At 47.8% G+C, this 18,649-nt stretch overlaps 1 long non-coding RNA gene across 1 annotated transcript; it reads right to left on the bottom strand.

The window, feature by feature from the left end:
* Positions 1–11,049: 11,049 nt before the first annotated feature.
* Positions 11,050–13,581, bottom strand: LOC137750536 (uncharacterized). Its single transcript, XR_011070474.1, has 4 exons — positions 13,485–13,581; positions 12,217–12,283; positions 11,406–11,557; positions 11,050–11,219 (listed from the first exon to the last, which is right to left on the bottom strand). It is a non-coding gene; the product is annotated as an uncharacterized lncRNA (long non-coding RNA).
* Between the last annotated feature and the right edge of the window lie 5,068 nt (positions 13,582–18,649).

Genomic DNA, 18,649 nt, shown 5'->3' with positions numbered 1-18,649 from the left:
TTCTCCTCCTTTCTCTTGCTCTAAAGCTGCTCCTGGGCTCCCAGCAGGTGCAGGTCCAGGTGCCATGAGGCCTGTCTGACCTGGACTTCAGGCATTTCCCACGTTCTCCGCATCTTCTGCATCCGCCGTGTCCTCCAGTTCTCCCGCGTTCTCCTGTATCCTCCTCCTCAAGTCCAAATATCAGCAGAACCTGCAACTGCCTCTACAAAGGCTCCCAGCTCCCTCCTCCCCCGCCTCACCCCGCCACCGCCGCCCTGGCTCTGCAGATCCCTCATCACCACCCTCGGTTCAGCAGCCACGGCTTCCACCGACCTCCAGTCCTCTCTCCAGGGGCCAGGTCATTTCCTGGGTATTCTTCAGGATCATTCAAAGGCCTTCATGAATTTATTTGCCATTATCTATTAATAATCCACTGACTACTGGTTGTTTCTAATTTTATTATAAATATCTTTGTATCTAAATTCCTGACATCTGATTATCCCCTTTCTTGAAATTTCAAAAAATAGTCAAAGAAGGCAAATGTCTTAAGAGCTTTTTATTTTATTTTTGATAAGTTTTTTAAAAATTTATTTATTTTATTTATTCATTTTTGTCTGCATTGGGTCTTCGTTGCTGCGCGCGGGCTTTCTCTAGCTGTTGCGAGCGGGGGCTACTCTTGGTTGTGGTGCGCGGGCTTCTCATTGCGGTGGCTTCTGTTGTGGAACATGGGCTCTAGGCACGCGGGCTTCAGTAGTTGTGGCACGAGGGCTCAGTAGTTGTGGCTCGCAAGCTCTAGAGCGCAGGCACAGTAGTTGTGGTACATGGGATCTTCCCGGACCAGGGATCAAACCCTTGTCCCCTGCATTGGCAGGCAGATTCTTAACCACTGTGCCACCAGGGAAGTCCATGAGAGCTTTTTAAACATGTTGCCAGATTGTCCCCAAGGAAGTGCACAAGCTTGGAGTCAGATGCCTGTGTTCAAATCCCAGCTCTGGCATTAGCTAGCTGTGTGACAAGCAATTGCTTCCCCTGTCTCTCAGTTTTCTCATCTGATAAATGGGTATAATAACATCACCCACCTCATGGAGTCATTGTGAGAATTCACAGAGTATTATCCTGTGGGTCGTGGGTTCTAACATTTATATTCCGTAGTCCAGCGGTTCTCAGGCTTTTTGGTCTCAGAACCCCTTTAAAGAGTGATTACACTCTTTAAATTATTGAGCAGCTGGAAGAGCTTTTGGTTATGTAGGTTACATCTATCAATATTTACAATATCAGAAATTTAACCTGAGAATTTAAAATATCAATAATAAATTCACTGCATAACTGTATCTTCAAACCAAAAATGAGTGAGAAGAGTGGCAATGTTCTACATTAAAAAAAAAAATCTGTTTGGGGACTTCCCTGGTGGTCCAGTGGTTAAGACTCCTCACTTCCACCGCAGGGGACATGGGTTCAATCCCTGGTCGCAGAACTAAGATCCCACGTGGCATGGCCAAAAAAAGAAAAAAAAAAATCTATTTAATATCACGTTTGAGAAAAGACAGCTGGGTTCTCATGTCTGTGTCTGCCTTCACTCTATTGGGATACACTGATTTGGTTGAAGTACGTGAAGAAAATTTAGCCTCACACAGATAAAAAACTGGAAAAGGAAGGAATATTTTAATAGCCTTTTCAGATAATTGTAGATATTCTTCTTTGATACTACACCAACACTCAAAACATGGTAGTTTTTTGAAGGTTAGCTGCAACACGGAATCTGAGATGACATCAGTGAGCTTTTTGTGTTCTATTACATGAAAATCCATTGATCTGTCTTGCACTTTGAAAGGGTCTTTTACCCTCGTGTGATTTCATAAATCATGTGTTGGTCTTTTCGAAAATATTTGTTCATTGACTTATACAGATCTTGCAAATGTTGACACATCTTATTATACAATATAAATAAAATGTATAACATTCATTAATACTGCCACCAATCTCAACACAAAAGTCTGGCAATATTGGGAAGCTGTGAAGCTAAAGGTGGCATACAAGTTTTCCAAAATTGTACTTTTTGCCAGAAGGCTTAGAATTTTATCATTGGCTACAAATTCTGTCACTTTGGTGTCACTGCCTTGATTCACACTAAGAGTCACCATTGCTTTTGCATCATCAGTGCAAAGTCATCACAGTGAAAAAGGCAAACACTGTCTCAGTATTACTATGAAAATAATCATGAACCTTTGAAAAGGCTTTGGGAACCCCCAGGGGCCACCAGAACACACCTTGAGAACAGCTGCACTTTCATTTTTCTATTAGCTTGTTCATCTTTTTCTTACTGATTTAAGAAACATTTTTATTGAACTCAGATTAACCCTAGTGTTCCACATGTGATGGAAATATTTTATTACTTGCATTTGGTGGGGGAGGAGGTTGGGAAAATAGGTGTATGATAGGTGTGTGTGTTTACACATCTGAATCTTTATTTATTTATTTATTTTTGGGCGGCACCTCGCAGCTTGTGGGATCTTAGTTCCCTGACCAGGGATTGAACCCGGGTCCTTGGCAGTGAAAGCACAGAGTCCTAACCACTGGACCACCAGGGAATTCCCTACACAGCTGCATCTAGTGGTCTTTTCCAATTTGAGTTTCTCTGTTTTTTAAAATTATCCTAAGCAAGTTCTTCCCATACTTACTTGAATAAATACTGGATAGTTTCTGTATTAGTTTGTCAGAGATGCTGAACAAGGTATCACCAACTGAGTGGCTTAAACAACAGAAACTTATTTTCTGATAATTCTGGAAGCCAGAAGTTTGAGATCAAGGTGTGGACTGGGTGGGCTCCTTCTGAGGGCTGGGAGGGAGAATCTGTTCCAGGCCTCTCTCCTTGGCTTCTAGATACATTACCCTGATCTCTGCTTTGTCTGCACACAGTGTTCTCCCCGTGTGCATTTCCGTGTTCAGATTTCCCCTTTTTAAAAGGACACCTGTCATTTGGGTTGTGTCCACCCTAATGACTTCACCTAACTCAATCATCTGCAAAGACCTTGTTTCTAAACAAGGTCACATTCACAGGCACTGGGGATTAGGACTTAAACTTCTTTGGGTGGGGGGGTGGGGACGTAATTCAACTCATAGCATTTGCTTTTACTTTTTTCTAAAGGTTTGATAATTTCTCCCTTTCCACTTGATTCTCTCACATTTTGGAATTTTTATTTTTTTATATATATTATCAAATCGTTTCAAAATACTGATACTGTTTAGGGACCTGTCTCTAATTTTAATTGATTGAAAATTAAGTTTCTCATTGCCCCCCAAACCAGGGATCGAACCTGTGCCCCCTGCAGTGGAAGGTGGAAGCATGGAGTCTTAACCACTGCACTGCCAGGGAAGTCCCCTGGAATTTATTTATTCAACAAATGTGTGTTTAATAGCTACTATTTACTCGGCACTGTGAACTTGGGAACCTCAGTGAACAAAATAAAGATCCTGCTCTCCAGGAACCCATATTGTAGGGGCAATGGAGGAGACATAATAAAATAGATGTAATAAGTGATCAAGTTATATAGTTTGTTTAAAGTTATATACGTTGCTATATATCAATAGTTTGTGCTATCTGAGGGAATGTTTTGGATTATGGAAATGTTCCATTTCTTGATTGGGGCAGTGGTTATATTTGTATATGGCAAATGTACATTTCCAAAGGGAAATTTTTATCCTATGTCAACTGTATTTCAAGAAAATTGATTTTGTAAAAAGCGTTGTGAAAGAAAGAAAAGAAAGAAGGAAGGGAGGGAGGGAGGGAGGAAGGAAGGAAGGAAGGAAGGAAGGAAGGAAGGAAGGAAGGAAGGAAGGAAGGAAGGAAGGGAGGAAGGAGATCGAAAGAGGGCCTGCAATTAGTATTGCGATTTATGTTGGAATTCGGGGTGGAGTAAGGATGTCACCTGCATTCTTCGGATAGCGGGCCATCTGCCGGGTCATCGCTGAGGAATCCTTCCTGGCCCAAACGCCACCCTCCCCGCCACCCCCGCAGAAGGCAAGTTAGAGCCGATGCCCAGGTCTCAAAGGGCCTGGGTGGGCTTCCGGGGTCCACTGGGCCCGACGGCGTCCGCGCGCGCCCCCTCCCGGCCGCCAGGAGCATCAGCCATACGGTGTCCGCGGCGGGAAACGTGGATGAGACCGTAATCCGCCCTCCACGTTGACCGAGGACAAGCACAGAGGTCGTGTGCACAGGGCGAAGGGGTGTTTTGTCTGGTCTCCCCTCCCCCACCCCCCGTTACCGAATAACTAGAAGACCTCCTGTTTATCCTTCTGACAGTTATTTCATCGCAATTTCGCTCCTTGGCCTATCCAGACGCGACACGGATTTAGCCTCAAGGCTTTTTGAATTATTTATAACAGTGAAACAAATATGACGTGACTCGGATGTCCATCTAATGATGACTGGATAAATAAATATGGGCTATCCCTGCAATGCAATATTGTTCAGCCATAATAAGAGACAAAATACAGATATTTGCTACACCGCGAAGGAACCTGGGAGACCATACTCTGGTGAAAGAAGCCAGACACAAAAGGACAAATACTGCATGATTCCATTCATGTGAAATGCCCGGGACAGGCAAATCCATAGAGATAAAGTAGATTAGTGATTGCGGGGGGCTGGGAGATTTGGGGGGAAATGGGGAGTGACTGTTAAAAGGCGACTGGGTTTCTTTTGGGGTAATGACAATGTTCTGTGATTAGATAATGATGATGGTTGCACAGCGTTGTAAATATACTAAAAGCCACAAAATTGTACACTCTAAAATGGTGAATATCGGGAGTTCCCTGGTCGTCTAGTGGTTAGGATTCAGGGCTTTCACTGCCGAGGGCCCAGGTTCAGTCCCTGGTTGGGGAATTAAGATCCCACAAACCATGCGGCCAAAACAAACAAACAAAGATAAAAAATGAAGGATCAAGAAGTGGCATATAGGGGCTTCCCTGGTGGCGCAGTGGTTAAGAATCCGCCTGCCAATGCAGGGCACACGGGTTTGAGCCCTGGTCCTGGAAGATCCCACATGCCACGGAGCAACTAAGCCCGCGTTCCACAACTACTGAAGCCCGCGTGCCTAGAGCCCGTGCTCCACAACAAGAGAAGCCACCGCAGTGAGAAGCCCGCGCACCGCAGTGAGAAGCCCGCGCACCGCAACGGAGAGTAGCCCGCGCTCGCCGCAACTAAAGGAAGCCTGCGCGCAGCAACGAAGACCCAACGCAGCCAAAAACAAATTAATTAATTTAAAAAAAAGTGGCATATATATTAAAACTGCTCCTTCAAAAATGGTTTGTATATCCATAATTTCAGTTACCTTATATAATTTCACTTTATTTAAAAAAAATTTTTAAACATCTTTATTGGAGTATAATTGCTTTACAATGGTGTGTTAGTTTCTCCTTTATAACAAAGTGAATCAGCTATACATATACATATATCCCCATATCTCCTCCCTCTTGCGTCTCCCTCCCACTCTCCCTCTCCCACCCCTATAATTTCATTTTAAATACCAAAAAGTGAAACTAAAATTTCTTTTGTTCCTTGATTCTAGACACGCATTTTCTGCCTATTTTCATAACCTCTTTCACATTAAAATCATTGTTTAAACAGTACTGGCAAAGATCACTGATATGTTTTGTACTGATCCTGCCCTCATTGGTGTTAGTGGATACTGGCTTCACTGTCTGTACATTTTTCAATCAGATGGTGTAAGTGTTGAAGTGGCCTTTACATAGGTGAGGAAGGGATGTGTATTCCAGCGAGTGTACCATTGGAATCAAATTACAAATGTGCCCTATGCTTAGGCGCATGTATCCACAGGAGATGGTGGTTCTCATTTCTAAAGTATTCAGTTTCAGTTTCAATCCTGGGATAAATATATCTTGAAACTTTATCTCTCTTTTTTTTTAGTAGCTTGAAAAATTTTAAAAACTTTTAAAATTTATTTGTTTATTTTTGGCTGCGTTGGGACTGTGTTGGGTCTTCGTTGCTGCGCGCGGGCTTTTCTGTAGTTGTGGCAAGCAGGGCTACTCTTCGTTGCGGTGCGCGGGCTTCCCATTGCAGTGGCTTCTCTTGTGGAACACGGGTTCCAGGCGCACGGGCTTCAGTGGTTGTGGCACATGGGCTTAGTTGCTCCATGGCATGAGGGATCTTCCCGGACCAGGGCTCAAACCCGTGTCCCCTGCATTGGCAGGCTGATTCTTAACCACTGGGACACCAGGGAAGTCCCTCCATAGTTCATATTTTTAAAATAAAGTAGAACTAATGAAAATTTGGATCATACATACATTTTAAATTACTAATGGCTGTACAAATATTCTAGATGGTTGTCACTGATTGGAGGAGGCTAAGGAGACATGACAGAGAAATACATTTGGGATCCTGGATTAGATCCTGGACCCGAGAAGGACATTAGTGGAAAATCTGGTGAAATTTGAGGGGTTTAGTTAATGGGATTGTATCAATGTTCTTTTCTACGGTTGATTACTATGGTTATATAAGATGATAACATTAGGGAAAGCTGAGTGGAGGATATATGGGAGAACTCTACACTTTTTTTTCAACTTTTCTCTAAATATAAGATTATTTTGAAAGACAAAGTTTTAAAAATTCTAGTTTGTGGTTAGAGAAATGTGTCTTCTCCACACTTTATTGTAGAAATATACACATTTATTATATGATCTCACTTATGTATTAAAAAAATGTACAATTGTGTCCCCCAAAAGATGCATTCAAGTCTTAACCCCCAGTAGTTGTGAATGTGACCTTATTTGGAAATATGGTCTTTGCAGATGCAATAAGTTAAGGATCTCAAGCGGAAATCATCATGGATTTAGGGTGGGCTCTAAATCCAATGACTGGAGTCTTTCTAAGAGCAAAGAAAGGGGATGGGGACACAGACACACAGAGAGACACAGGCAAGAAGGCCATGTGAAGATGGAGGCAGAGATTGGAGTGACATGTCCATAAGCCAAGGAATGCTGGACCCACCAGAAGCTGGAAGAGGCAGGGAAGGATCCTCTCCTAGAACCTTCAGAGGGAGTGACAACCAGATTTTGGACTTCTGAACTCCAGAACTGAGAGAGAATAAAATTCTGTTGTTTTAAGACACACAGTTCATTGGCTGGAGCGGGTCGCGATGCTGTGAGATCTGCGGGCGCTGGTAAATCGGGCCCAGGATGTACAGCTGGCCGTGCCTGACGGCGCGCCTGACGCGGAGTTGGGTGGGATAGAGAGTAGGGGGCAGTAGTCGGGGGTGGTAGGAGAAGGAGGAGGCGGCGGCGAATCGCTTGTAAATGGCTCCGAAGCATGACCTGAAGCCTGAATTCCAGGAGGGTGAGTCTGAGCCCCTGGGGAATAGGCATCTAACAGCGTGTAATAGGGAGAGGGAGAAGAATTGTAATAGGGGCAGGGCAGGCGCCAGCTATAGCAGCCTTGCTGCTCTAGCAACCCCCGCTCAGCCATTGGTGGGCGCAGCAGCGGGCCCCTCCCCAAAGCGAGAACTGTCAATGAGCCACAGGTAGTGGTCCCGCTCAGCCACTGGTGGGCGCCACAGTGGGCCTCTCCTCTTCCTCTCTTCTCTATAAAAGGAGTCGAAATTTGGACTGAGGTAAAATGGGTTTTGTTTTGGTTTTTTTTTTTTTTTTTGAGAGGCTAGTCTGCCATCTTCTGGGTCTGCTAGCTTTCTGATTCAAATTGTTATTCCTTGTTCCAAAAAAAAAAAAAACAAAAGAAAAGAAAAGACACAGTTCGTGGTGGTTTATTGTGGCAGCCCCAGAGGACAGATACACCTACTTCGGATTGTCCTTGCACCAAAACATCCAGAGGGACAAGGTCCAATCCACCAGAAATGAGAACTGTAATTGGGGGCAATGGGACGGAAAGACTGTACTTTTACTTTACGTTTACTTTGTAAAATTTCTCTTCTGTGTGGATGGTCTTATGAACTGAAAATGACTGAGGCAGTGAAGGCTGGAAAAGAGGTCACCAGGGGAAGGTGATGCTGGAGGCCCCACTGCCCCCTTTTGGGTCAAGGACCACAGGAAGGGGAAACCTCAGGGACCCTACCTAGTGGCTGGTTTTCCAGGTAGAGGAGGCCCAGGAGTATGAGGTCCTGTGACATAACAAGAAATATACAGTAGGGCTTCCCTGGTGGTGCAGTGGTTGAGAATCCGCCTGCCAGTGCAGGGGACACAGGTTCAATCCCTGGTCCGGGAAGATCCCGCATGTCACAGAGCAACTAAGCCTGTGTGCCACGACTACTGAGCCTGTGCTCTAGAGCCCGCGAGCCACAACTACTGAGCCCACGTGCCACAACTACTGAAGCCCGCACGCCTAGAGCCTGTGCTCCGCAACAAGAGGGGCCACCACAATGAGAAGCCTGCGAACCGCAGCGAAGAGTAGCCCCCACTTGCCGCAACCAGAGAAAAGCCCGCACGCAGCAATGAAGACCCAACGCAGCCAGAAACAATAAATAAATCAATTAAATTAAATAATAAAATAAATACATTTATTTTTTTAAAAAGAACTATACAGTATATTTGATCTCTGCCTGTGGTTCCTGACACAGAGCTCCCAAATCCCTTGGAATTTCCTGGGTGACAGGAGTGTCATTTGTTCTAATGTGGTGGCTCTGGGTGGTTAGGTTCAAGATGGGGGCTGCCACCAGAAAGACCGAGGCTTGATTAGAAACTTAGGACTTTCAGCCCCATCCTCTGGGGAGGGAACAGGGGCTGGAGATTGAGTTAATGATCAGTCACGCCCATGTGATGAAGCCTCCATACACATCCCTGAACTATGGGATTTGGAGAGCTTCTGGGTTGGTGAACACGTGGAGGTGCTGGGAGGGTGGTGCACCCAGAGAGGGCGTGGAAGCCCTTCGCCCCTTCCCTCATACCTTGTCTAGTGCATCTCTTCCATCTGGCTGTTCCTCAGCCATGTCCTTCATGATAAACCTGTAACCTTTTTTTTTTTTTTAGCCACACTGCGCCGCTTGTGGGATTTTAATTCCCCAAACAGGGATTGAACCCAGGCTCTTGGCAGTGAAAGCACAGAGTCCTAACCACTGGACCTCCAGGGAATTCCCTTTCATTTAAAAAAATTTTTTTTAATTGAAGTATAGTTGATTTACAATGCTGTGTTAATTTCTGCTGTACAGCAAAGTGATTCAGTTATACATATATATTCTTCTTCATATTCTTTTACGTTATGGTTTATCACAGGATATTAAATATAGCTCTCTGTGCTATACAGTAGGACCTTGTTGTTTATCCATTCCATATGTAATAGTTTGCATCTGCTAATCCCAAACTCCCACATTTTTTTCTTTTTTAATTGAGATTTAATTCACATGCCATAATATCCACCATTTTTCCTTTAAACAATTTTATTTATTTATTTTTTTAAAGGAGCAGTCTTTTTAAAAATTAATTAATTAATTAATTAATTTTTTGGCTGCATTGGGTCTTAGTCGCAGCACGTGGGCTCAGTAGTTGCAGCGCGTGGACTTAGTTGTCCCACGGCATATGGGATCTTAGTTCCCTGACCAGAGATCAAACCCGTGTCCCCTGCATTGGAAGGCGGATTCTTTTTTTTTAATATAAATTTATTTATTTATTTATTTATGGCTGACTTGGGTCTTCGTTGCTGCGTGCAGGCTTTCTCTAGTTGCAGCAAGTGGGGGCTACTCTTCGTTGTGGCGTGTGGGTTTCTCATTGTAGTGGCTTCTCTTTGTTGCGGAGCATGGGCTCTAGGCGCGCAGGCTTCAGTAGTTGTGGCACGTGGGCTCAGTAGCTGTGTCTCATTGGTTCTAGAGTGCAGGCTCAGTAGTTGTGGCACATGGGCTTCGTTGCTCCGCAGCATGTGGGAATATTCCAGAACCAGGGCTCGAACCTGTGTCCCCTGCGTTGGCAGGCAGATTCTTAACCACTGCACCACCAGGGAAGTCCCAACAATTTTATTTTATTTATTTATTTTTTGGCCACACCTCGGGGCTTGCAGGATCTCAGTTCCCCAACCAGGAATTGAACCCCGGCCACAGCAGTGAAAGCGCCAAATCCTAACCACTAGACCACCAGGGAACTCCCTAAACCCGTATCTTAGTAAGGAAACTGTTTTCCTGGGTTCTGTGAGCCCTTATGGCAAATTATTAAACCCAAGAAGGAGGTCATGGGAACATATGATCTGTAGCCAAGTCAGACAGAAGTTTGTGGGTAACCTGGGGACCCACTACCTGGGATTGGCATCTGAAGTGGGAGCAGTATTGTAGGACTGAGCCTTTAACATGTGGAGTCTGTGCTAAGTTCTGTCAGTGTCAGAATTAAGTCATAGAAATCTTAGTTGGTGTCCACAGGAAACTGGAAAATTGGCGGGTGTGGAAAATCCCACACATCTGGTGTGAGAAGTGTTGGTGTGTGACTGTGAGTGTAGGAGAGGAAAAGCAGGGTGTTTTTCCCTTTTTAGGACCTCAGGGCACAGAGGCCCCAAAGAGCCTCCCTGGGGCTGAGAGGTGGCCCAGGCCAGACAGACCTGGTGAAGGGCCAGGTGGGGGCTGGTTGGGGGTGGGGAGGGCCCAGGGCTGCTAGGGTTGGAGCTGGGCCTCAAAGGACCCAGAATCCTGGGATTTGGAGCCCACTTCTTTTTTTCTTTTTTTTTTTTTTAATTTATTTATTTTTATTTTTTTAGCTGCGTTGGGTCTTCGTTGCTGTGCGCGGACTTTTCTCTAGTTGCGGCGAGCAGGGGCTACTCTTAATTGCAGTGCGCGGGCTTCTCATTGGGTGGCTTCTCTTGTTGCAGAGCACTGGCTCTAAGCACGTGGGCTTCAGTAGTTGTGGCATGCAGGCTCAGTAGTTGTGGCTCGCGGGCTCTAGAGCGCGGGCTCAGAAGTTGTGGCACACAGGCTTAGTTGCTCCGCGGCATGTGGGATCTTCCCGGACCAGGGCTCGAACCTGTGTCCCCTGCATTGGCAGGTGGATTCTTAACCACTGCGCCACCAGGGAAGCCCTGGAGCCCACTTCTGGAAAAGAGTCAGGCACACACAGTAGGCACTCAATACACGTGCATTCAGTGAATTTTTATTTTTGCCCACAAGTTGACTTTGTTCATACCCCAATGGTAAAATGTTGCCTCACAGCATTCCCATCCCCAGGAAGATGGGCTCTCCTGTCTATAGGGGGCTTGGAGAGGATTCTTGTCAATACATTTTAGGGTTCTTGTTCATTTTTACCTGCAAGAGAAGGGGGTGGGGTCAGGCAGGGCCCAGAACTGACCATGGGAGGAGGACAATGGTGGCCAGTTGGGTGGGGCCGCCAGGCCAAGGGAGGGGGTCCCACTACCCTCTCTCCCCCTCACCTGTGCCTCCCCCAAACCATGCCCAGGCCTCCCTCTTACTCAGGCACTCCCTGACCCCTACCTCCAGCCACCCCGGGACCTCCCACGGTGCCAGCTCCGGCTTGCTCTGCTCTTCGTCCAGCTGTCCAAGGCCATCCCGGCAGCCATTATTATCGTAGTGGGCCACACTGCCGACCCGGAGGCCAGTAATTTCAGGGCCGGAGGAACCACTCTCTATATGGGGGAAACGGGGCAGGGTGACCCCACAGGATGGAGACAGTAAGGGGACTGTAGGGCTCAGGGTCCCAGGCTGACAGGGGGGCAGGAACCAGAGAAAAGACAGGGACACTCAAGATGCCCCCCCCCCAGCTGAGCAGAAAGAATGGGCTCCAAGGTAGATGCCAGCCTTGCCCCACCCTCTGTAGTGACAATCTGGTGGCCTCAGGGCAGTGGCTTGGCCCCTTGGAGCTCTGCCTCCTCACAGCTCATGGAGATGGCACCCTCCACCCCCTGGGCTGGTGGGAGGAAGCAAGTGGACATATGGCGACACCTGGGACAGGGCTGGCTGCAGGGAATGCTTCCAGGTGAGCCAGGTACAGGCTCCAGGGTCTGGGGGGAGGGGGTCCCTCTGGCTCCTCAAGCGCGGCTCCAGACATGCCTGGACTCCTGGCAGGGGATGGAGGCTGAGGGGTCCCTCAGGTCCCCTGAAGCTCCTGGTCTGTAGCTGGGGATGTCTTGGGGTCTCAGTCCAGGGGAAGCAGCCCCCTCCCCCGCCCCCCATCCCTGGAGACTTTATTTGTCCTGGAAGCAACCAGGGTCCTGTTCTTGTCCTGGTAGCTGGCGGCTGGGCCTGGTCAGGCCTGGCTGATTGCGAGGGGGGACATGTCTCTCACCATGTTGATGGCCATTGCTGTGGGCATCTCTCCTGCCACCATCTTCTCAAGGTATCAGAGCTCACCCCTGTGTGTGTGGGGGGTACATGCCTAGTCATCTTCCTTCCCACACACTCTGATTCCCCCAAGACCCCTGGGATCCCCTCCCCAGAGGCTGAGGCCAGGTCCTAACCTCAAAGACCCAAGTGCTCTTTGTCCTGGAGTCTACGGGGCTGCCCCAGGCACCTTCTCCCTGGGGGTCTGGGGAGGTCCCAGAGCCCGCTGGGCCTTGGGCTCAGGAGTCCCTCTGCAGGCCTGGGGATGCTCACATCCCCCTCAGGACTCTGGGCTGGGGGTCCATTGCCTCCTGGACTCCCCCCAGCCCTGCAGAGCCCCCTTCCCCAGCCGAAAAGGGACCACACCCCAGGGGCCGTCACAGCGCCTGCTCCCTCCACCCACCCCACACCCCTGCTCTGCCAGGGGCCTTGGGTCTCTGCGGTTCTGGTTTCTGGTTTCCACAGGGGAGGCAGCGGCAGAAGGCTGGAGCTGAGAGGAGGAGGGTCACATGTCCTGCCTTGCCCCACTCGGCCAGTGGCTGTCCTGCTCCTGGCCTCACTCCTTCCAGGATACAGCTCTGGCTGGACTCCTCCCAGGGCCCCTTCGGGCCTATGGTTGGTGACAGCTTCCCCTGGGGTCAGCCCTCATGGCTACCTGTACCCTGACCCACCTCAGGAAACTTGTCTCCTGAGGGAGCTCCTGCAGCCGCTGGTCCAGCCCCCTCCCTTCTGCCCTCTCCTCTTGCCCATCCTCCTCAGCCTCCTCCAGCTGCCCCCTCCAACTTGCATCCCCAGCCTTGGCCACTGGGCCCCTCTCCTCTGCTTCCCATGTCATCTGGGAACACCCACCAGCAGCCCCCTGACCACCCCGCCCCCCATTCTGCCCCCTTTCCTGTCCACCAGGCAATTTTGAACTTTTGTTCCTGCTCAGGATCCTGATGCCCCCCTCCCCCATCTCACTGCTCCCAGCAGGATCCTCTGGTCCTGAGAACATGCCATGGGACAAGCCTGGAGCTGACCTGAGGGGGATGGTCCTCTGGCAGGTGACAGTGTGGTGGGAGACTCCAGGGATTGCTGGGTGCAGAGGAAGGAGCAGCTTGGCACCCTCCCTCCCCTGCCCCACTCACACTCCCTGCCCAATTCCCCCCACCCCCTAGCCAGTTCAAAGGTACCCCCACATGCTGGTGGAGCAGCTCTCCCGCCCTGGTCCCCTGCCCGGCACCGGGTCCTCACCTTCTGAAGGGAGCCAAGCTCTCTCCTCTCTGGCTCTTAGCCTCTAGCTAGGCCAGGACAGGAAATGGACTTGGGCATGCTATTTCCTCGCTCCTCCCTCTTGTGACCCCATGATGGCTTCTTAGAAAAACAGTGGCTTCACTGAAACCATGTGACATTTTTCTGAGGCTATCATGGTTCATTTCATTTTCTCTTTCACCTGCTCTACAATAAAAGCATTTAAGATGTACCTAGTTGTGGGACAACTAAGGGCACCGTGGGTGCAGGTGAGGGGGAGAGGGAGCGCCCAGCGCCTGGGCAGGCTTCCCATGTGGCTGGTAGAGGAGGAATGTAGAGGCACTGGGCCACTAGCTGTAGGAAGTGGGGCCAAAGACTCCACAGTTCTGAGCCCTTTGGAGAGGAGGCTGAGCTCCTTGTGTAAGCACAGCTATAAGTGCAGCCCTTATGTCCAATCCCTGCCCTCTCAGTCTGTAGCCCCCAGCTCACAGTCATTAGAATCCCTGGAGCCAACATTTTTGGCAGGAGATGCTTACCCTGGGAGCTTGCAGCTGGGAGCCTTCAGTCCTGGGAGACTTCCTGGAGGAGGTGATACTTGGGCTTGGGAGGGCAGTGACCAAGGGGTGTCCTGGGGAGGGCTAGCAGGAGGGAGACTGAGGCTTCCTGGGGACAGGTCCTGCAGGGGGAGGCCCAGGGTCCCTGACACATACAAAATGCCACTCATCTTACCATCTGCCGTCCACCACCCACCATCCCTGTATCTCTGCATCTACTTACCTACCTTTGTGGAGAATGCAGCCTGCCTGATACGTGTGCCTTGACAACCAGGAGAATAGAGTCCCTTTTTTAACATGAGGTTGTTTCACAGTTACTTTAACTAATATCCTATAGATGGGTATTTAGGTTTTTCCCATTTTTTTTATATTATGAACTTGTGCCAACACTATGCATGCATGGATGTTGCCTTCTGACCTTCAGCCGGCACGGCACTCTGTGACCCCTCCAGGGAGCGGCTCCCACCAAGGCTCTGGGGGCTCTGCAGTGTGAGGGTTCCAGTTGGGGGAGTACCACTTTATATTTTTATAAAGTATGTTTATATTTTATAATTTTTAAGTGATGGGATTTTGGTTGGTTGATCTTTTACTTTTCAGTGCTTGGGGTTTTTTTTCTCAGTATTTTTTAAAATAAAAATGTGCCGGGGAATTCCCTGGTGGTCCAATGGTTAAGACTCCACGCTTCCACTGTAGGGGATGTCGGTTTGACCCCTGGTTGGGGAACTAAGATCCCACATGCCATGCAGCACGGCCAAAAATTAAAAAAAAAGTGCCACATCTGGCAGTCATAATTCATCTGAATTTTCATAAAGCCTCAACTGCTAACCTCTCCAAAGAGACTAAATATGCAGTCCTAAGAAAATAAAGTTAGTGCTTTAAAAGCTCTAGAAACCCCCAAATTACAGAGCGCACCCACCCCGAGAAGGAAGGGACGGGGAGCACGGTGCTGCCCTGGGCCAGGGCGCGTTGCACAAGGACTGCCGGCCACAGGGAAGGAGGCAGTGCCTGTGAAGGCTCGGGACCAGGACCACCCTTGTTGTCCATGGAAGGGCTTCCCTTATCAGGGTCCTGTCCTGGGCACAAGATCAGGGGCATCTTCCAGGGCCTCGGATCCAAGGTTTCTTCGGGGGCCAAGTGCTGCTGGGAGGCTGCTCAGGCAGACTCTCTTGACTGGTGTGTGCCCCCCTCAACCTGAGCTGAGGCTACCTGGTCTCAGCCAGGCCATTGAGCCCACACAGGGCCTGGAAGCTACCAGGCCTGGCCAGGACAATGCTTACAGGCCTGTGGGAGGGGGCGGGCTGGGACTGGGGGCCTCCAGATCAAAAGACCATGTTGGAAACCCTCACAGGTGGCCCAGTGTGCCTCAACATCAGCCCTGGGAGCTACCCTCCTGCGGGGGCCTGGTCTCCCTCTGGAAGGGAGGATGAGATCCTTTTCTAGACCTCCTGCCCTCCCACCCCATTTACACCCTCCTTGCTGTTCCCATGATTGGTAATTGCCTGTTATTTGTTTGTTTATGGTCTGTATTGCCTTGGGTGGAACGGCAGCTCCAGGATTCCTGGGTCCAGAAATCAAGAGGTGGAGGTGGGAGAGGCTCCACTCACCCCTGCCCCAGGGGTCACCAGCACCTCAGGTTCCGGTGGTCCAGCGGCTTAAGTTCCAGAAGGAGGAGTGCTTCCACTGGGGTGTTGCGAGGAGGCCAGGGAATCAGAGGTTGAAGGCACTGGCAAGGCCTGTCTGCCTGGGGGAACAAGCAGAGGCAGGTGTGCACGTTGATTCTTCTTCAAGTAGAAGGAAAAGAGGCTACAAAAAGGCCTGGTTCTCAGAGGCCCTATTAAGGAGTTTGAGAGTTTATCCTGAAGGCATCTGGGAGAACTTTAAGCATTTCAGAAGGTTGCATTTTAGAAATCTTACTCTGATGAGATAGATGCTAAAGTGTTAACTGTGGTTGTTTCTGGGGGCGGGGAATTGCCTCTGTGCTGTTTGACTTTTCGCTTATCTGTATTTTCTCGTTTTCTACAATGACTATGGCTTACCTAATGGATGAGGTTTCATGGGGCTGCCATAACAAATGTCACAAACGGCATGGCACAAAACAACAGGAATTTGTCTGTCACAGTCTGGAGGCCAGAAGTCCTAAATTGAGGTGTTGCAGAGCCTCCCACCCTCCAACTTCTGGTGGCTGCTGGCATTCCTAGGTTTGTGGCTGCACCACTCTAATCTCTGCCTCCATCTTCCCATGGCCTTCTCTCCTGTGCATCTCTGAGTCTCCTCTTCCTTTACGGACATCAGTCACTGGATTGAAGACCCACTCCAAACTCATGGTGATTTCTTCTGGAGATCCTTAACTGGTTACCTATGCAAAGCCCTTTATTCCAAGTAAGGTCACATTCTGAGGTTCCGGATGGACATGAAGTTTGGGGGGCCACTAGTCAACCTACTACACTGTAGGATACAAATAAAGTTTCAAAGGAAAATTAAAAAATCTTTTTGGAGTTTCCATGAAGGTTGGAGGGGAAGCCCAGAGGCTGGGAGCCTGGAGAAGAGTCCATCTTTAGAGTCTAGAAATGAAAACATTTGTCCACACAGAAACTTGCATAGTAACATTCATAGCAGCACTGTTCACAATAGCCAAAATGTGGAAACAACTCAAATGTCCATCAGTGAACACATGGGTAAACAAAATGTGGTATATATACATTCAGTGGGATATTATTCAGCCATAGTAAGGAATGAAATTCTGATACATGCTACAATATAAACCTTAAAGACATTATGCTAAGTACAATAAGCCAGATACCAAAGGACAGATATTTTATGATTCCACCCTATGAGTGTTGGGCTGCACACAACAGGCCTACAAGGCCTGCACTTGCCTAGCTTTAAGAACGAAGAAAGAGCCCGGAGTCATCAACATAGACATCAATGGTTTAATGGATAGGGGGTTCTTATAGTTATCCATTTTATACATATTAGTGTATATATGTCAATCCCAATCTCCTAATTCATCACACCACCAACTAATAAGAACCTGCTGTATAAAAAATTAAATAAAATTCAAAAATTCAAAAAAATAGCTGGGTTACACACACACACACACACACACACACACACACACACAAATAATAATAATGGATAGGGGGGATCTTACATGTCTGAAGCAAGGTCCCGGAGCAGCTCCCCACCGTGTGCAGCTGACGGTGGGCAGGACATAATGACAGTCTTCGCTGCGGGGAGGGGTGGGGGGGTTTTAATTACCAGTTATAGGGGCACGCCCCTCACTGCCCCTTTGATAAGAACAATCACTAGCTGGGGCCTGGGGCAAGTACGTAGGAAGGTCAGTCATGTGCTTAAGATATAGGTGAAGCAGGCACTGGTCGGGCAGGGGAATATACAGAGAGCAAGAGAACAGCCATCTCGAGTGGCCTGACCATACAATGAGGTACCTAGAATAGGCAAATTCATAGAGACAGAAGATAGAATAGAGGTTACCAGGGGCTGGGGGGAGGGGGGAGTGAGGAGCTGGTCTTTAATGAGTCCAGAGTTTCAGTCTGGGGGATGAAAAACTTCTGGAAATGGATGGTGGTGATGGTTGCACAACATTGTGAATGTATTTAAATATTTATTTTTTAAAAAACATTTATTTATTTATTTATTTTGGCTGAGCCAGATCTTTAGTTTCGGCATGTAAACTCTTAGCTGTGGCATGCATGCGGAATCTAGTTCCCAGACCAGGGATCGAACCCAGGCCCCCTGCAATGGGAGCGAGGAGTCTTAGCCACTGGACCACCAGGGAAGTCCCTGTGAATGTATTTAATGCCACTGAATTGTACACTCAGAAATAGTTTAAATGGTACATTTTATGTTTATGTGCATTTTACCATACAAAACAACTGCACTAGAATACCATTTCTCACCTATCAGGTTAGCAAAAATGAAAAAGCACAGAAATGTACTCTGTTGGTGAGGTGGCGGGAAAGCAGGCCCTCCCATATTTTGCCAATGCAAACTGGTATAACCCTTACTGAGAGGACTCTGTCCTTACTAGCAAAACTACATTTGTCTTTACCTTTTGCCCTAGCAATCCCACTTCTAGGAATTTACCTTGAAGATATACCCCCCAACAATATGAAAATACATATGCTCCTGGTTACTCATTGCAGCATGGTTTGTAATTAGAAAATATTGGAAACAATTTAGATGCTCATAAATAAAAGAGTGGTTAAATAAAAGTCCATCCATACATCTCTGTGAACTGATATGCAATGATTTCCAGGATATATTGCTAGGTGAAAAATGTAAAGTGCAAAAGAGTATCTATAGTATGTTAAAGGAGTCTAAGAATGCAACATGCATGATTTTGAATTTTCTTTTGCTATTAAGGCTATTATCAGAACAATTGATAACGCCTCTATATAAGGTTTGTAGATTATAGTATTATTTCCATGTTACTTTTCATATTTTGAAAACTGTGCTGCGGATATGTAAAGGAATTCATAGTTCTCCCCATAGTAAAGGAAGATTGTCACAAGCATTAACTGCAGTGATTCATGTACAGAATTTAGCACAAAATATTCAGTAAATACAGGGAATAACATCATTGGGAATTTGGTT

Source organism: Eschrichtius robustus, chromosome 16, assembly GCF_028021215.1.
Source record: "Eschrichtius robustus isolate mEscRob2 chromosome 16, mEscRob2.pri, whole genome shotgun sequence".
NCBI lineage: Eukaryota > Metazoa > Chordata > Mammalia > Artiodactyla > Eschrichtiidae > Eschrichtius > Eschrichtius robustus.
This window is presented reverse-complemented; position numbering and strand designations above follow the sequence as displayed.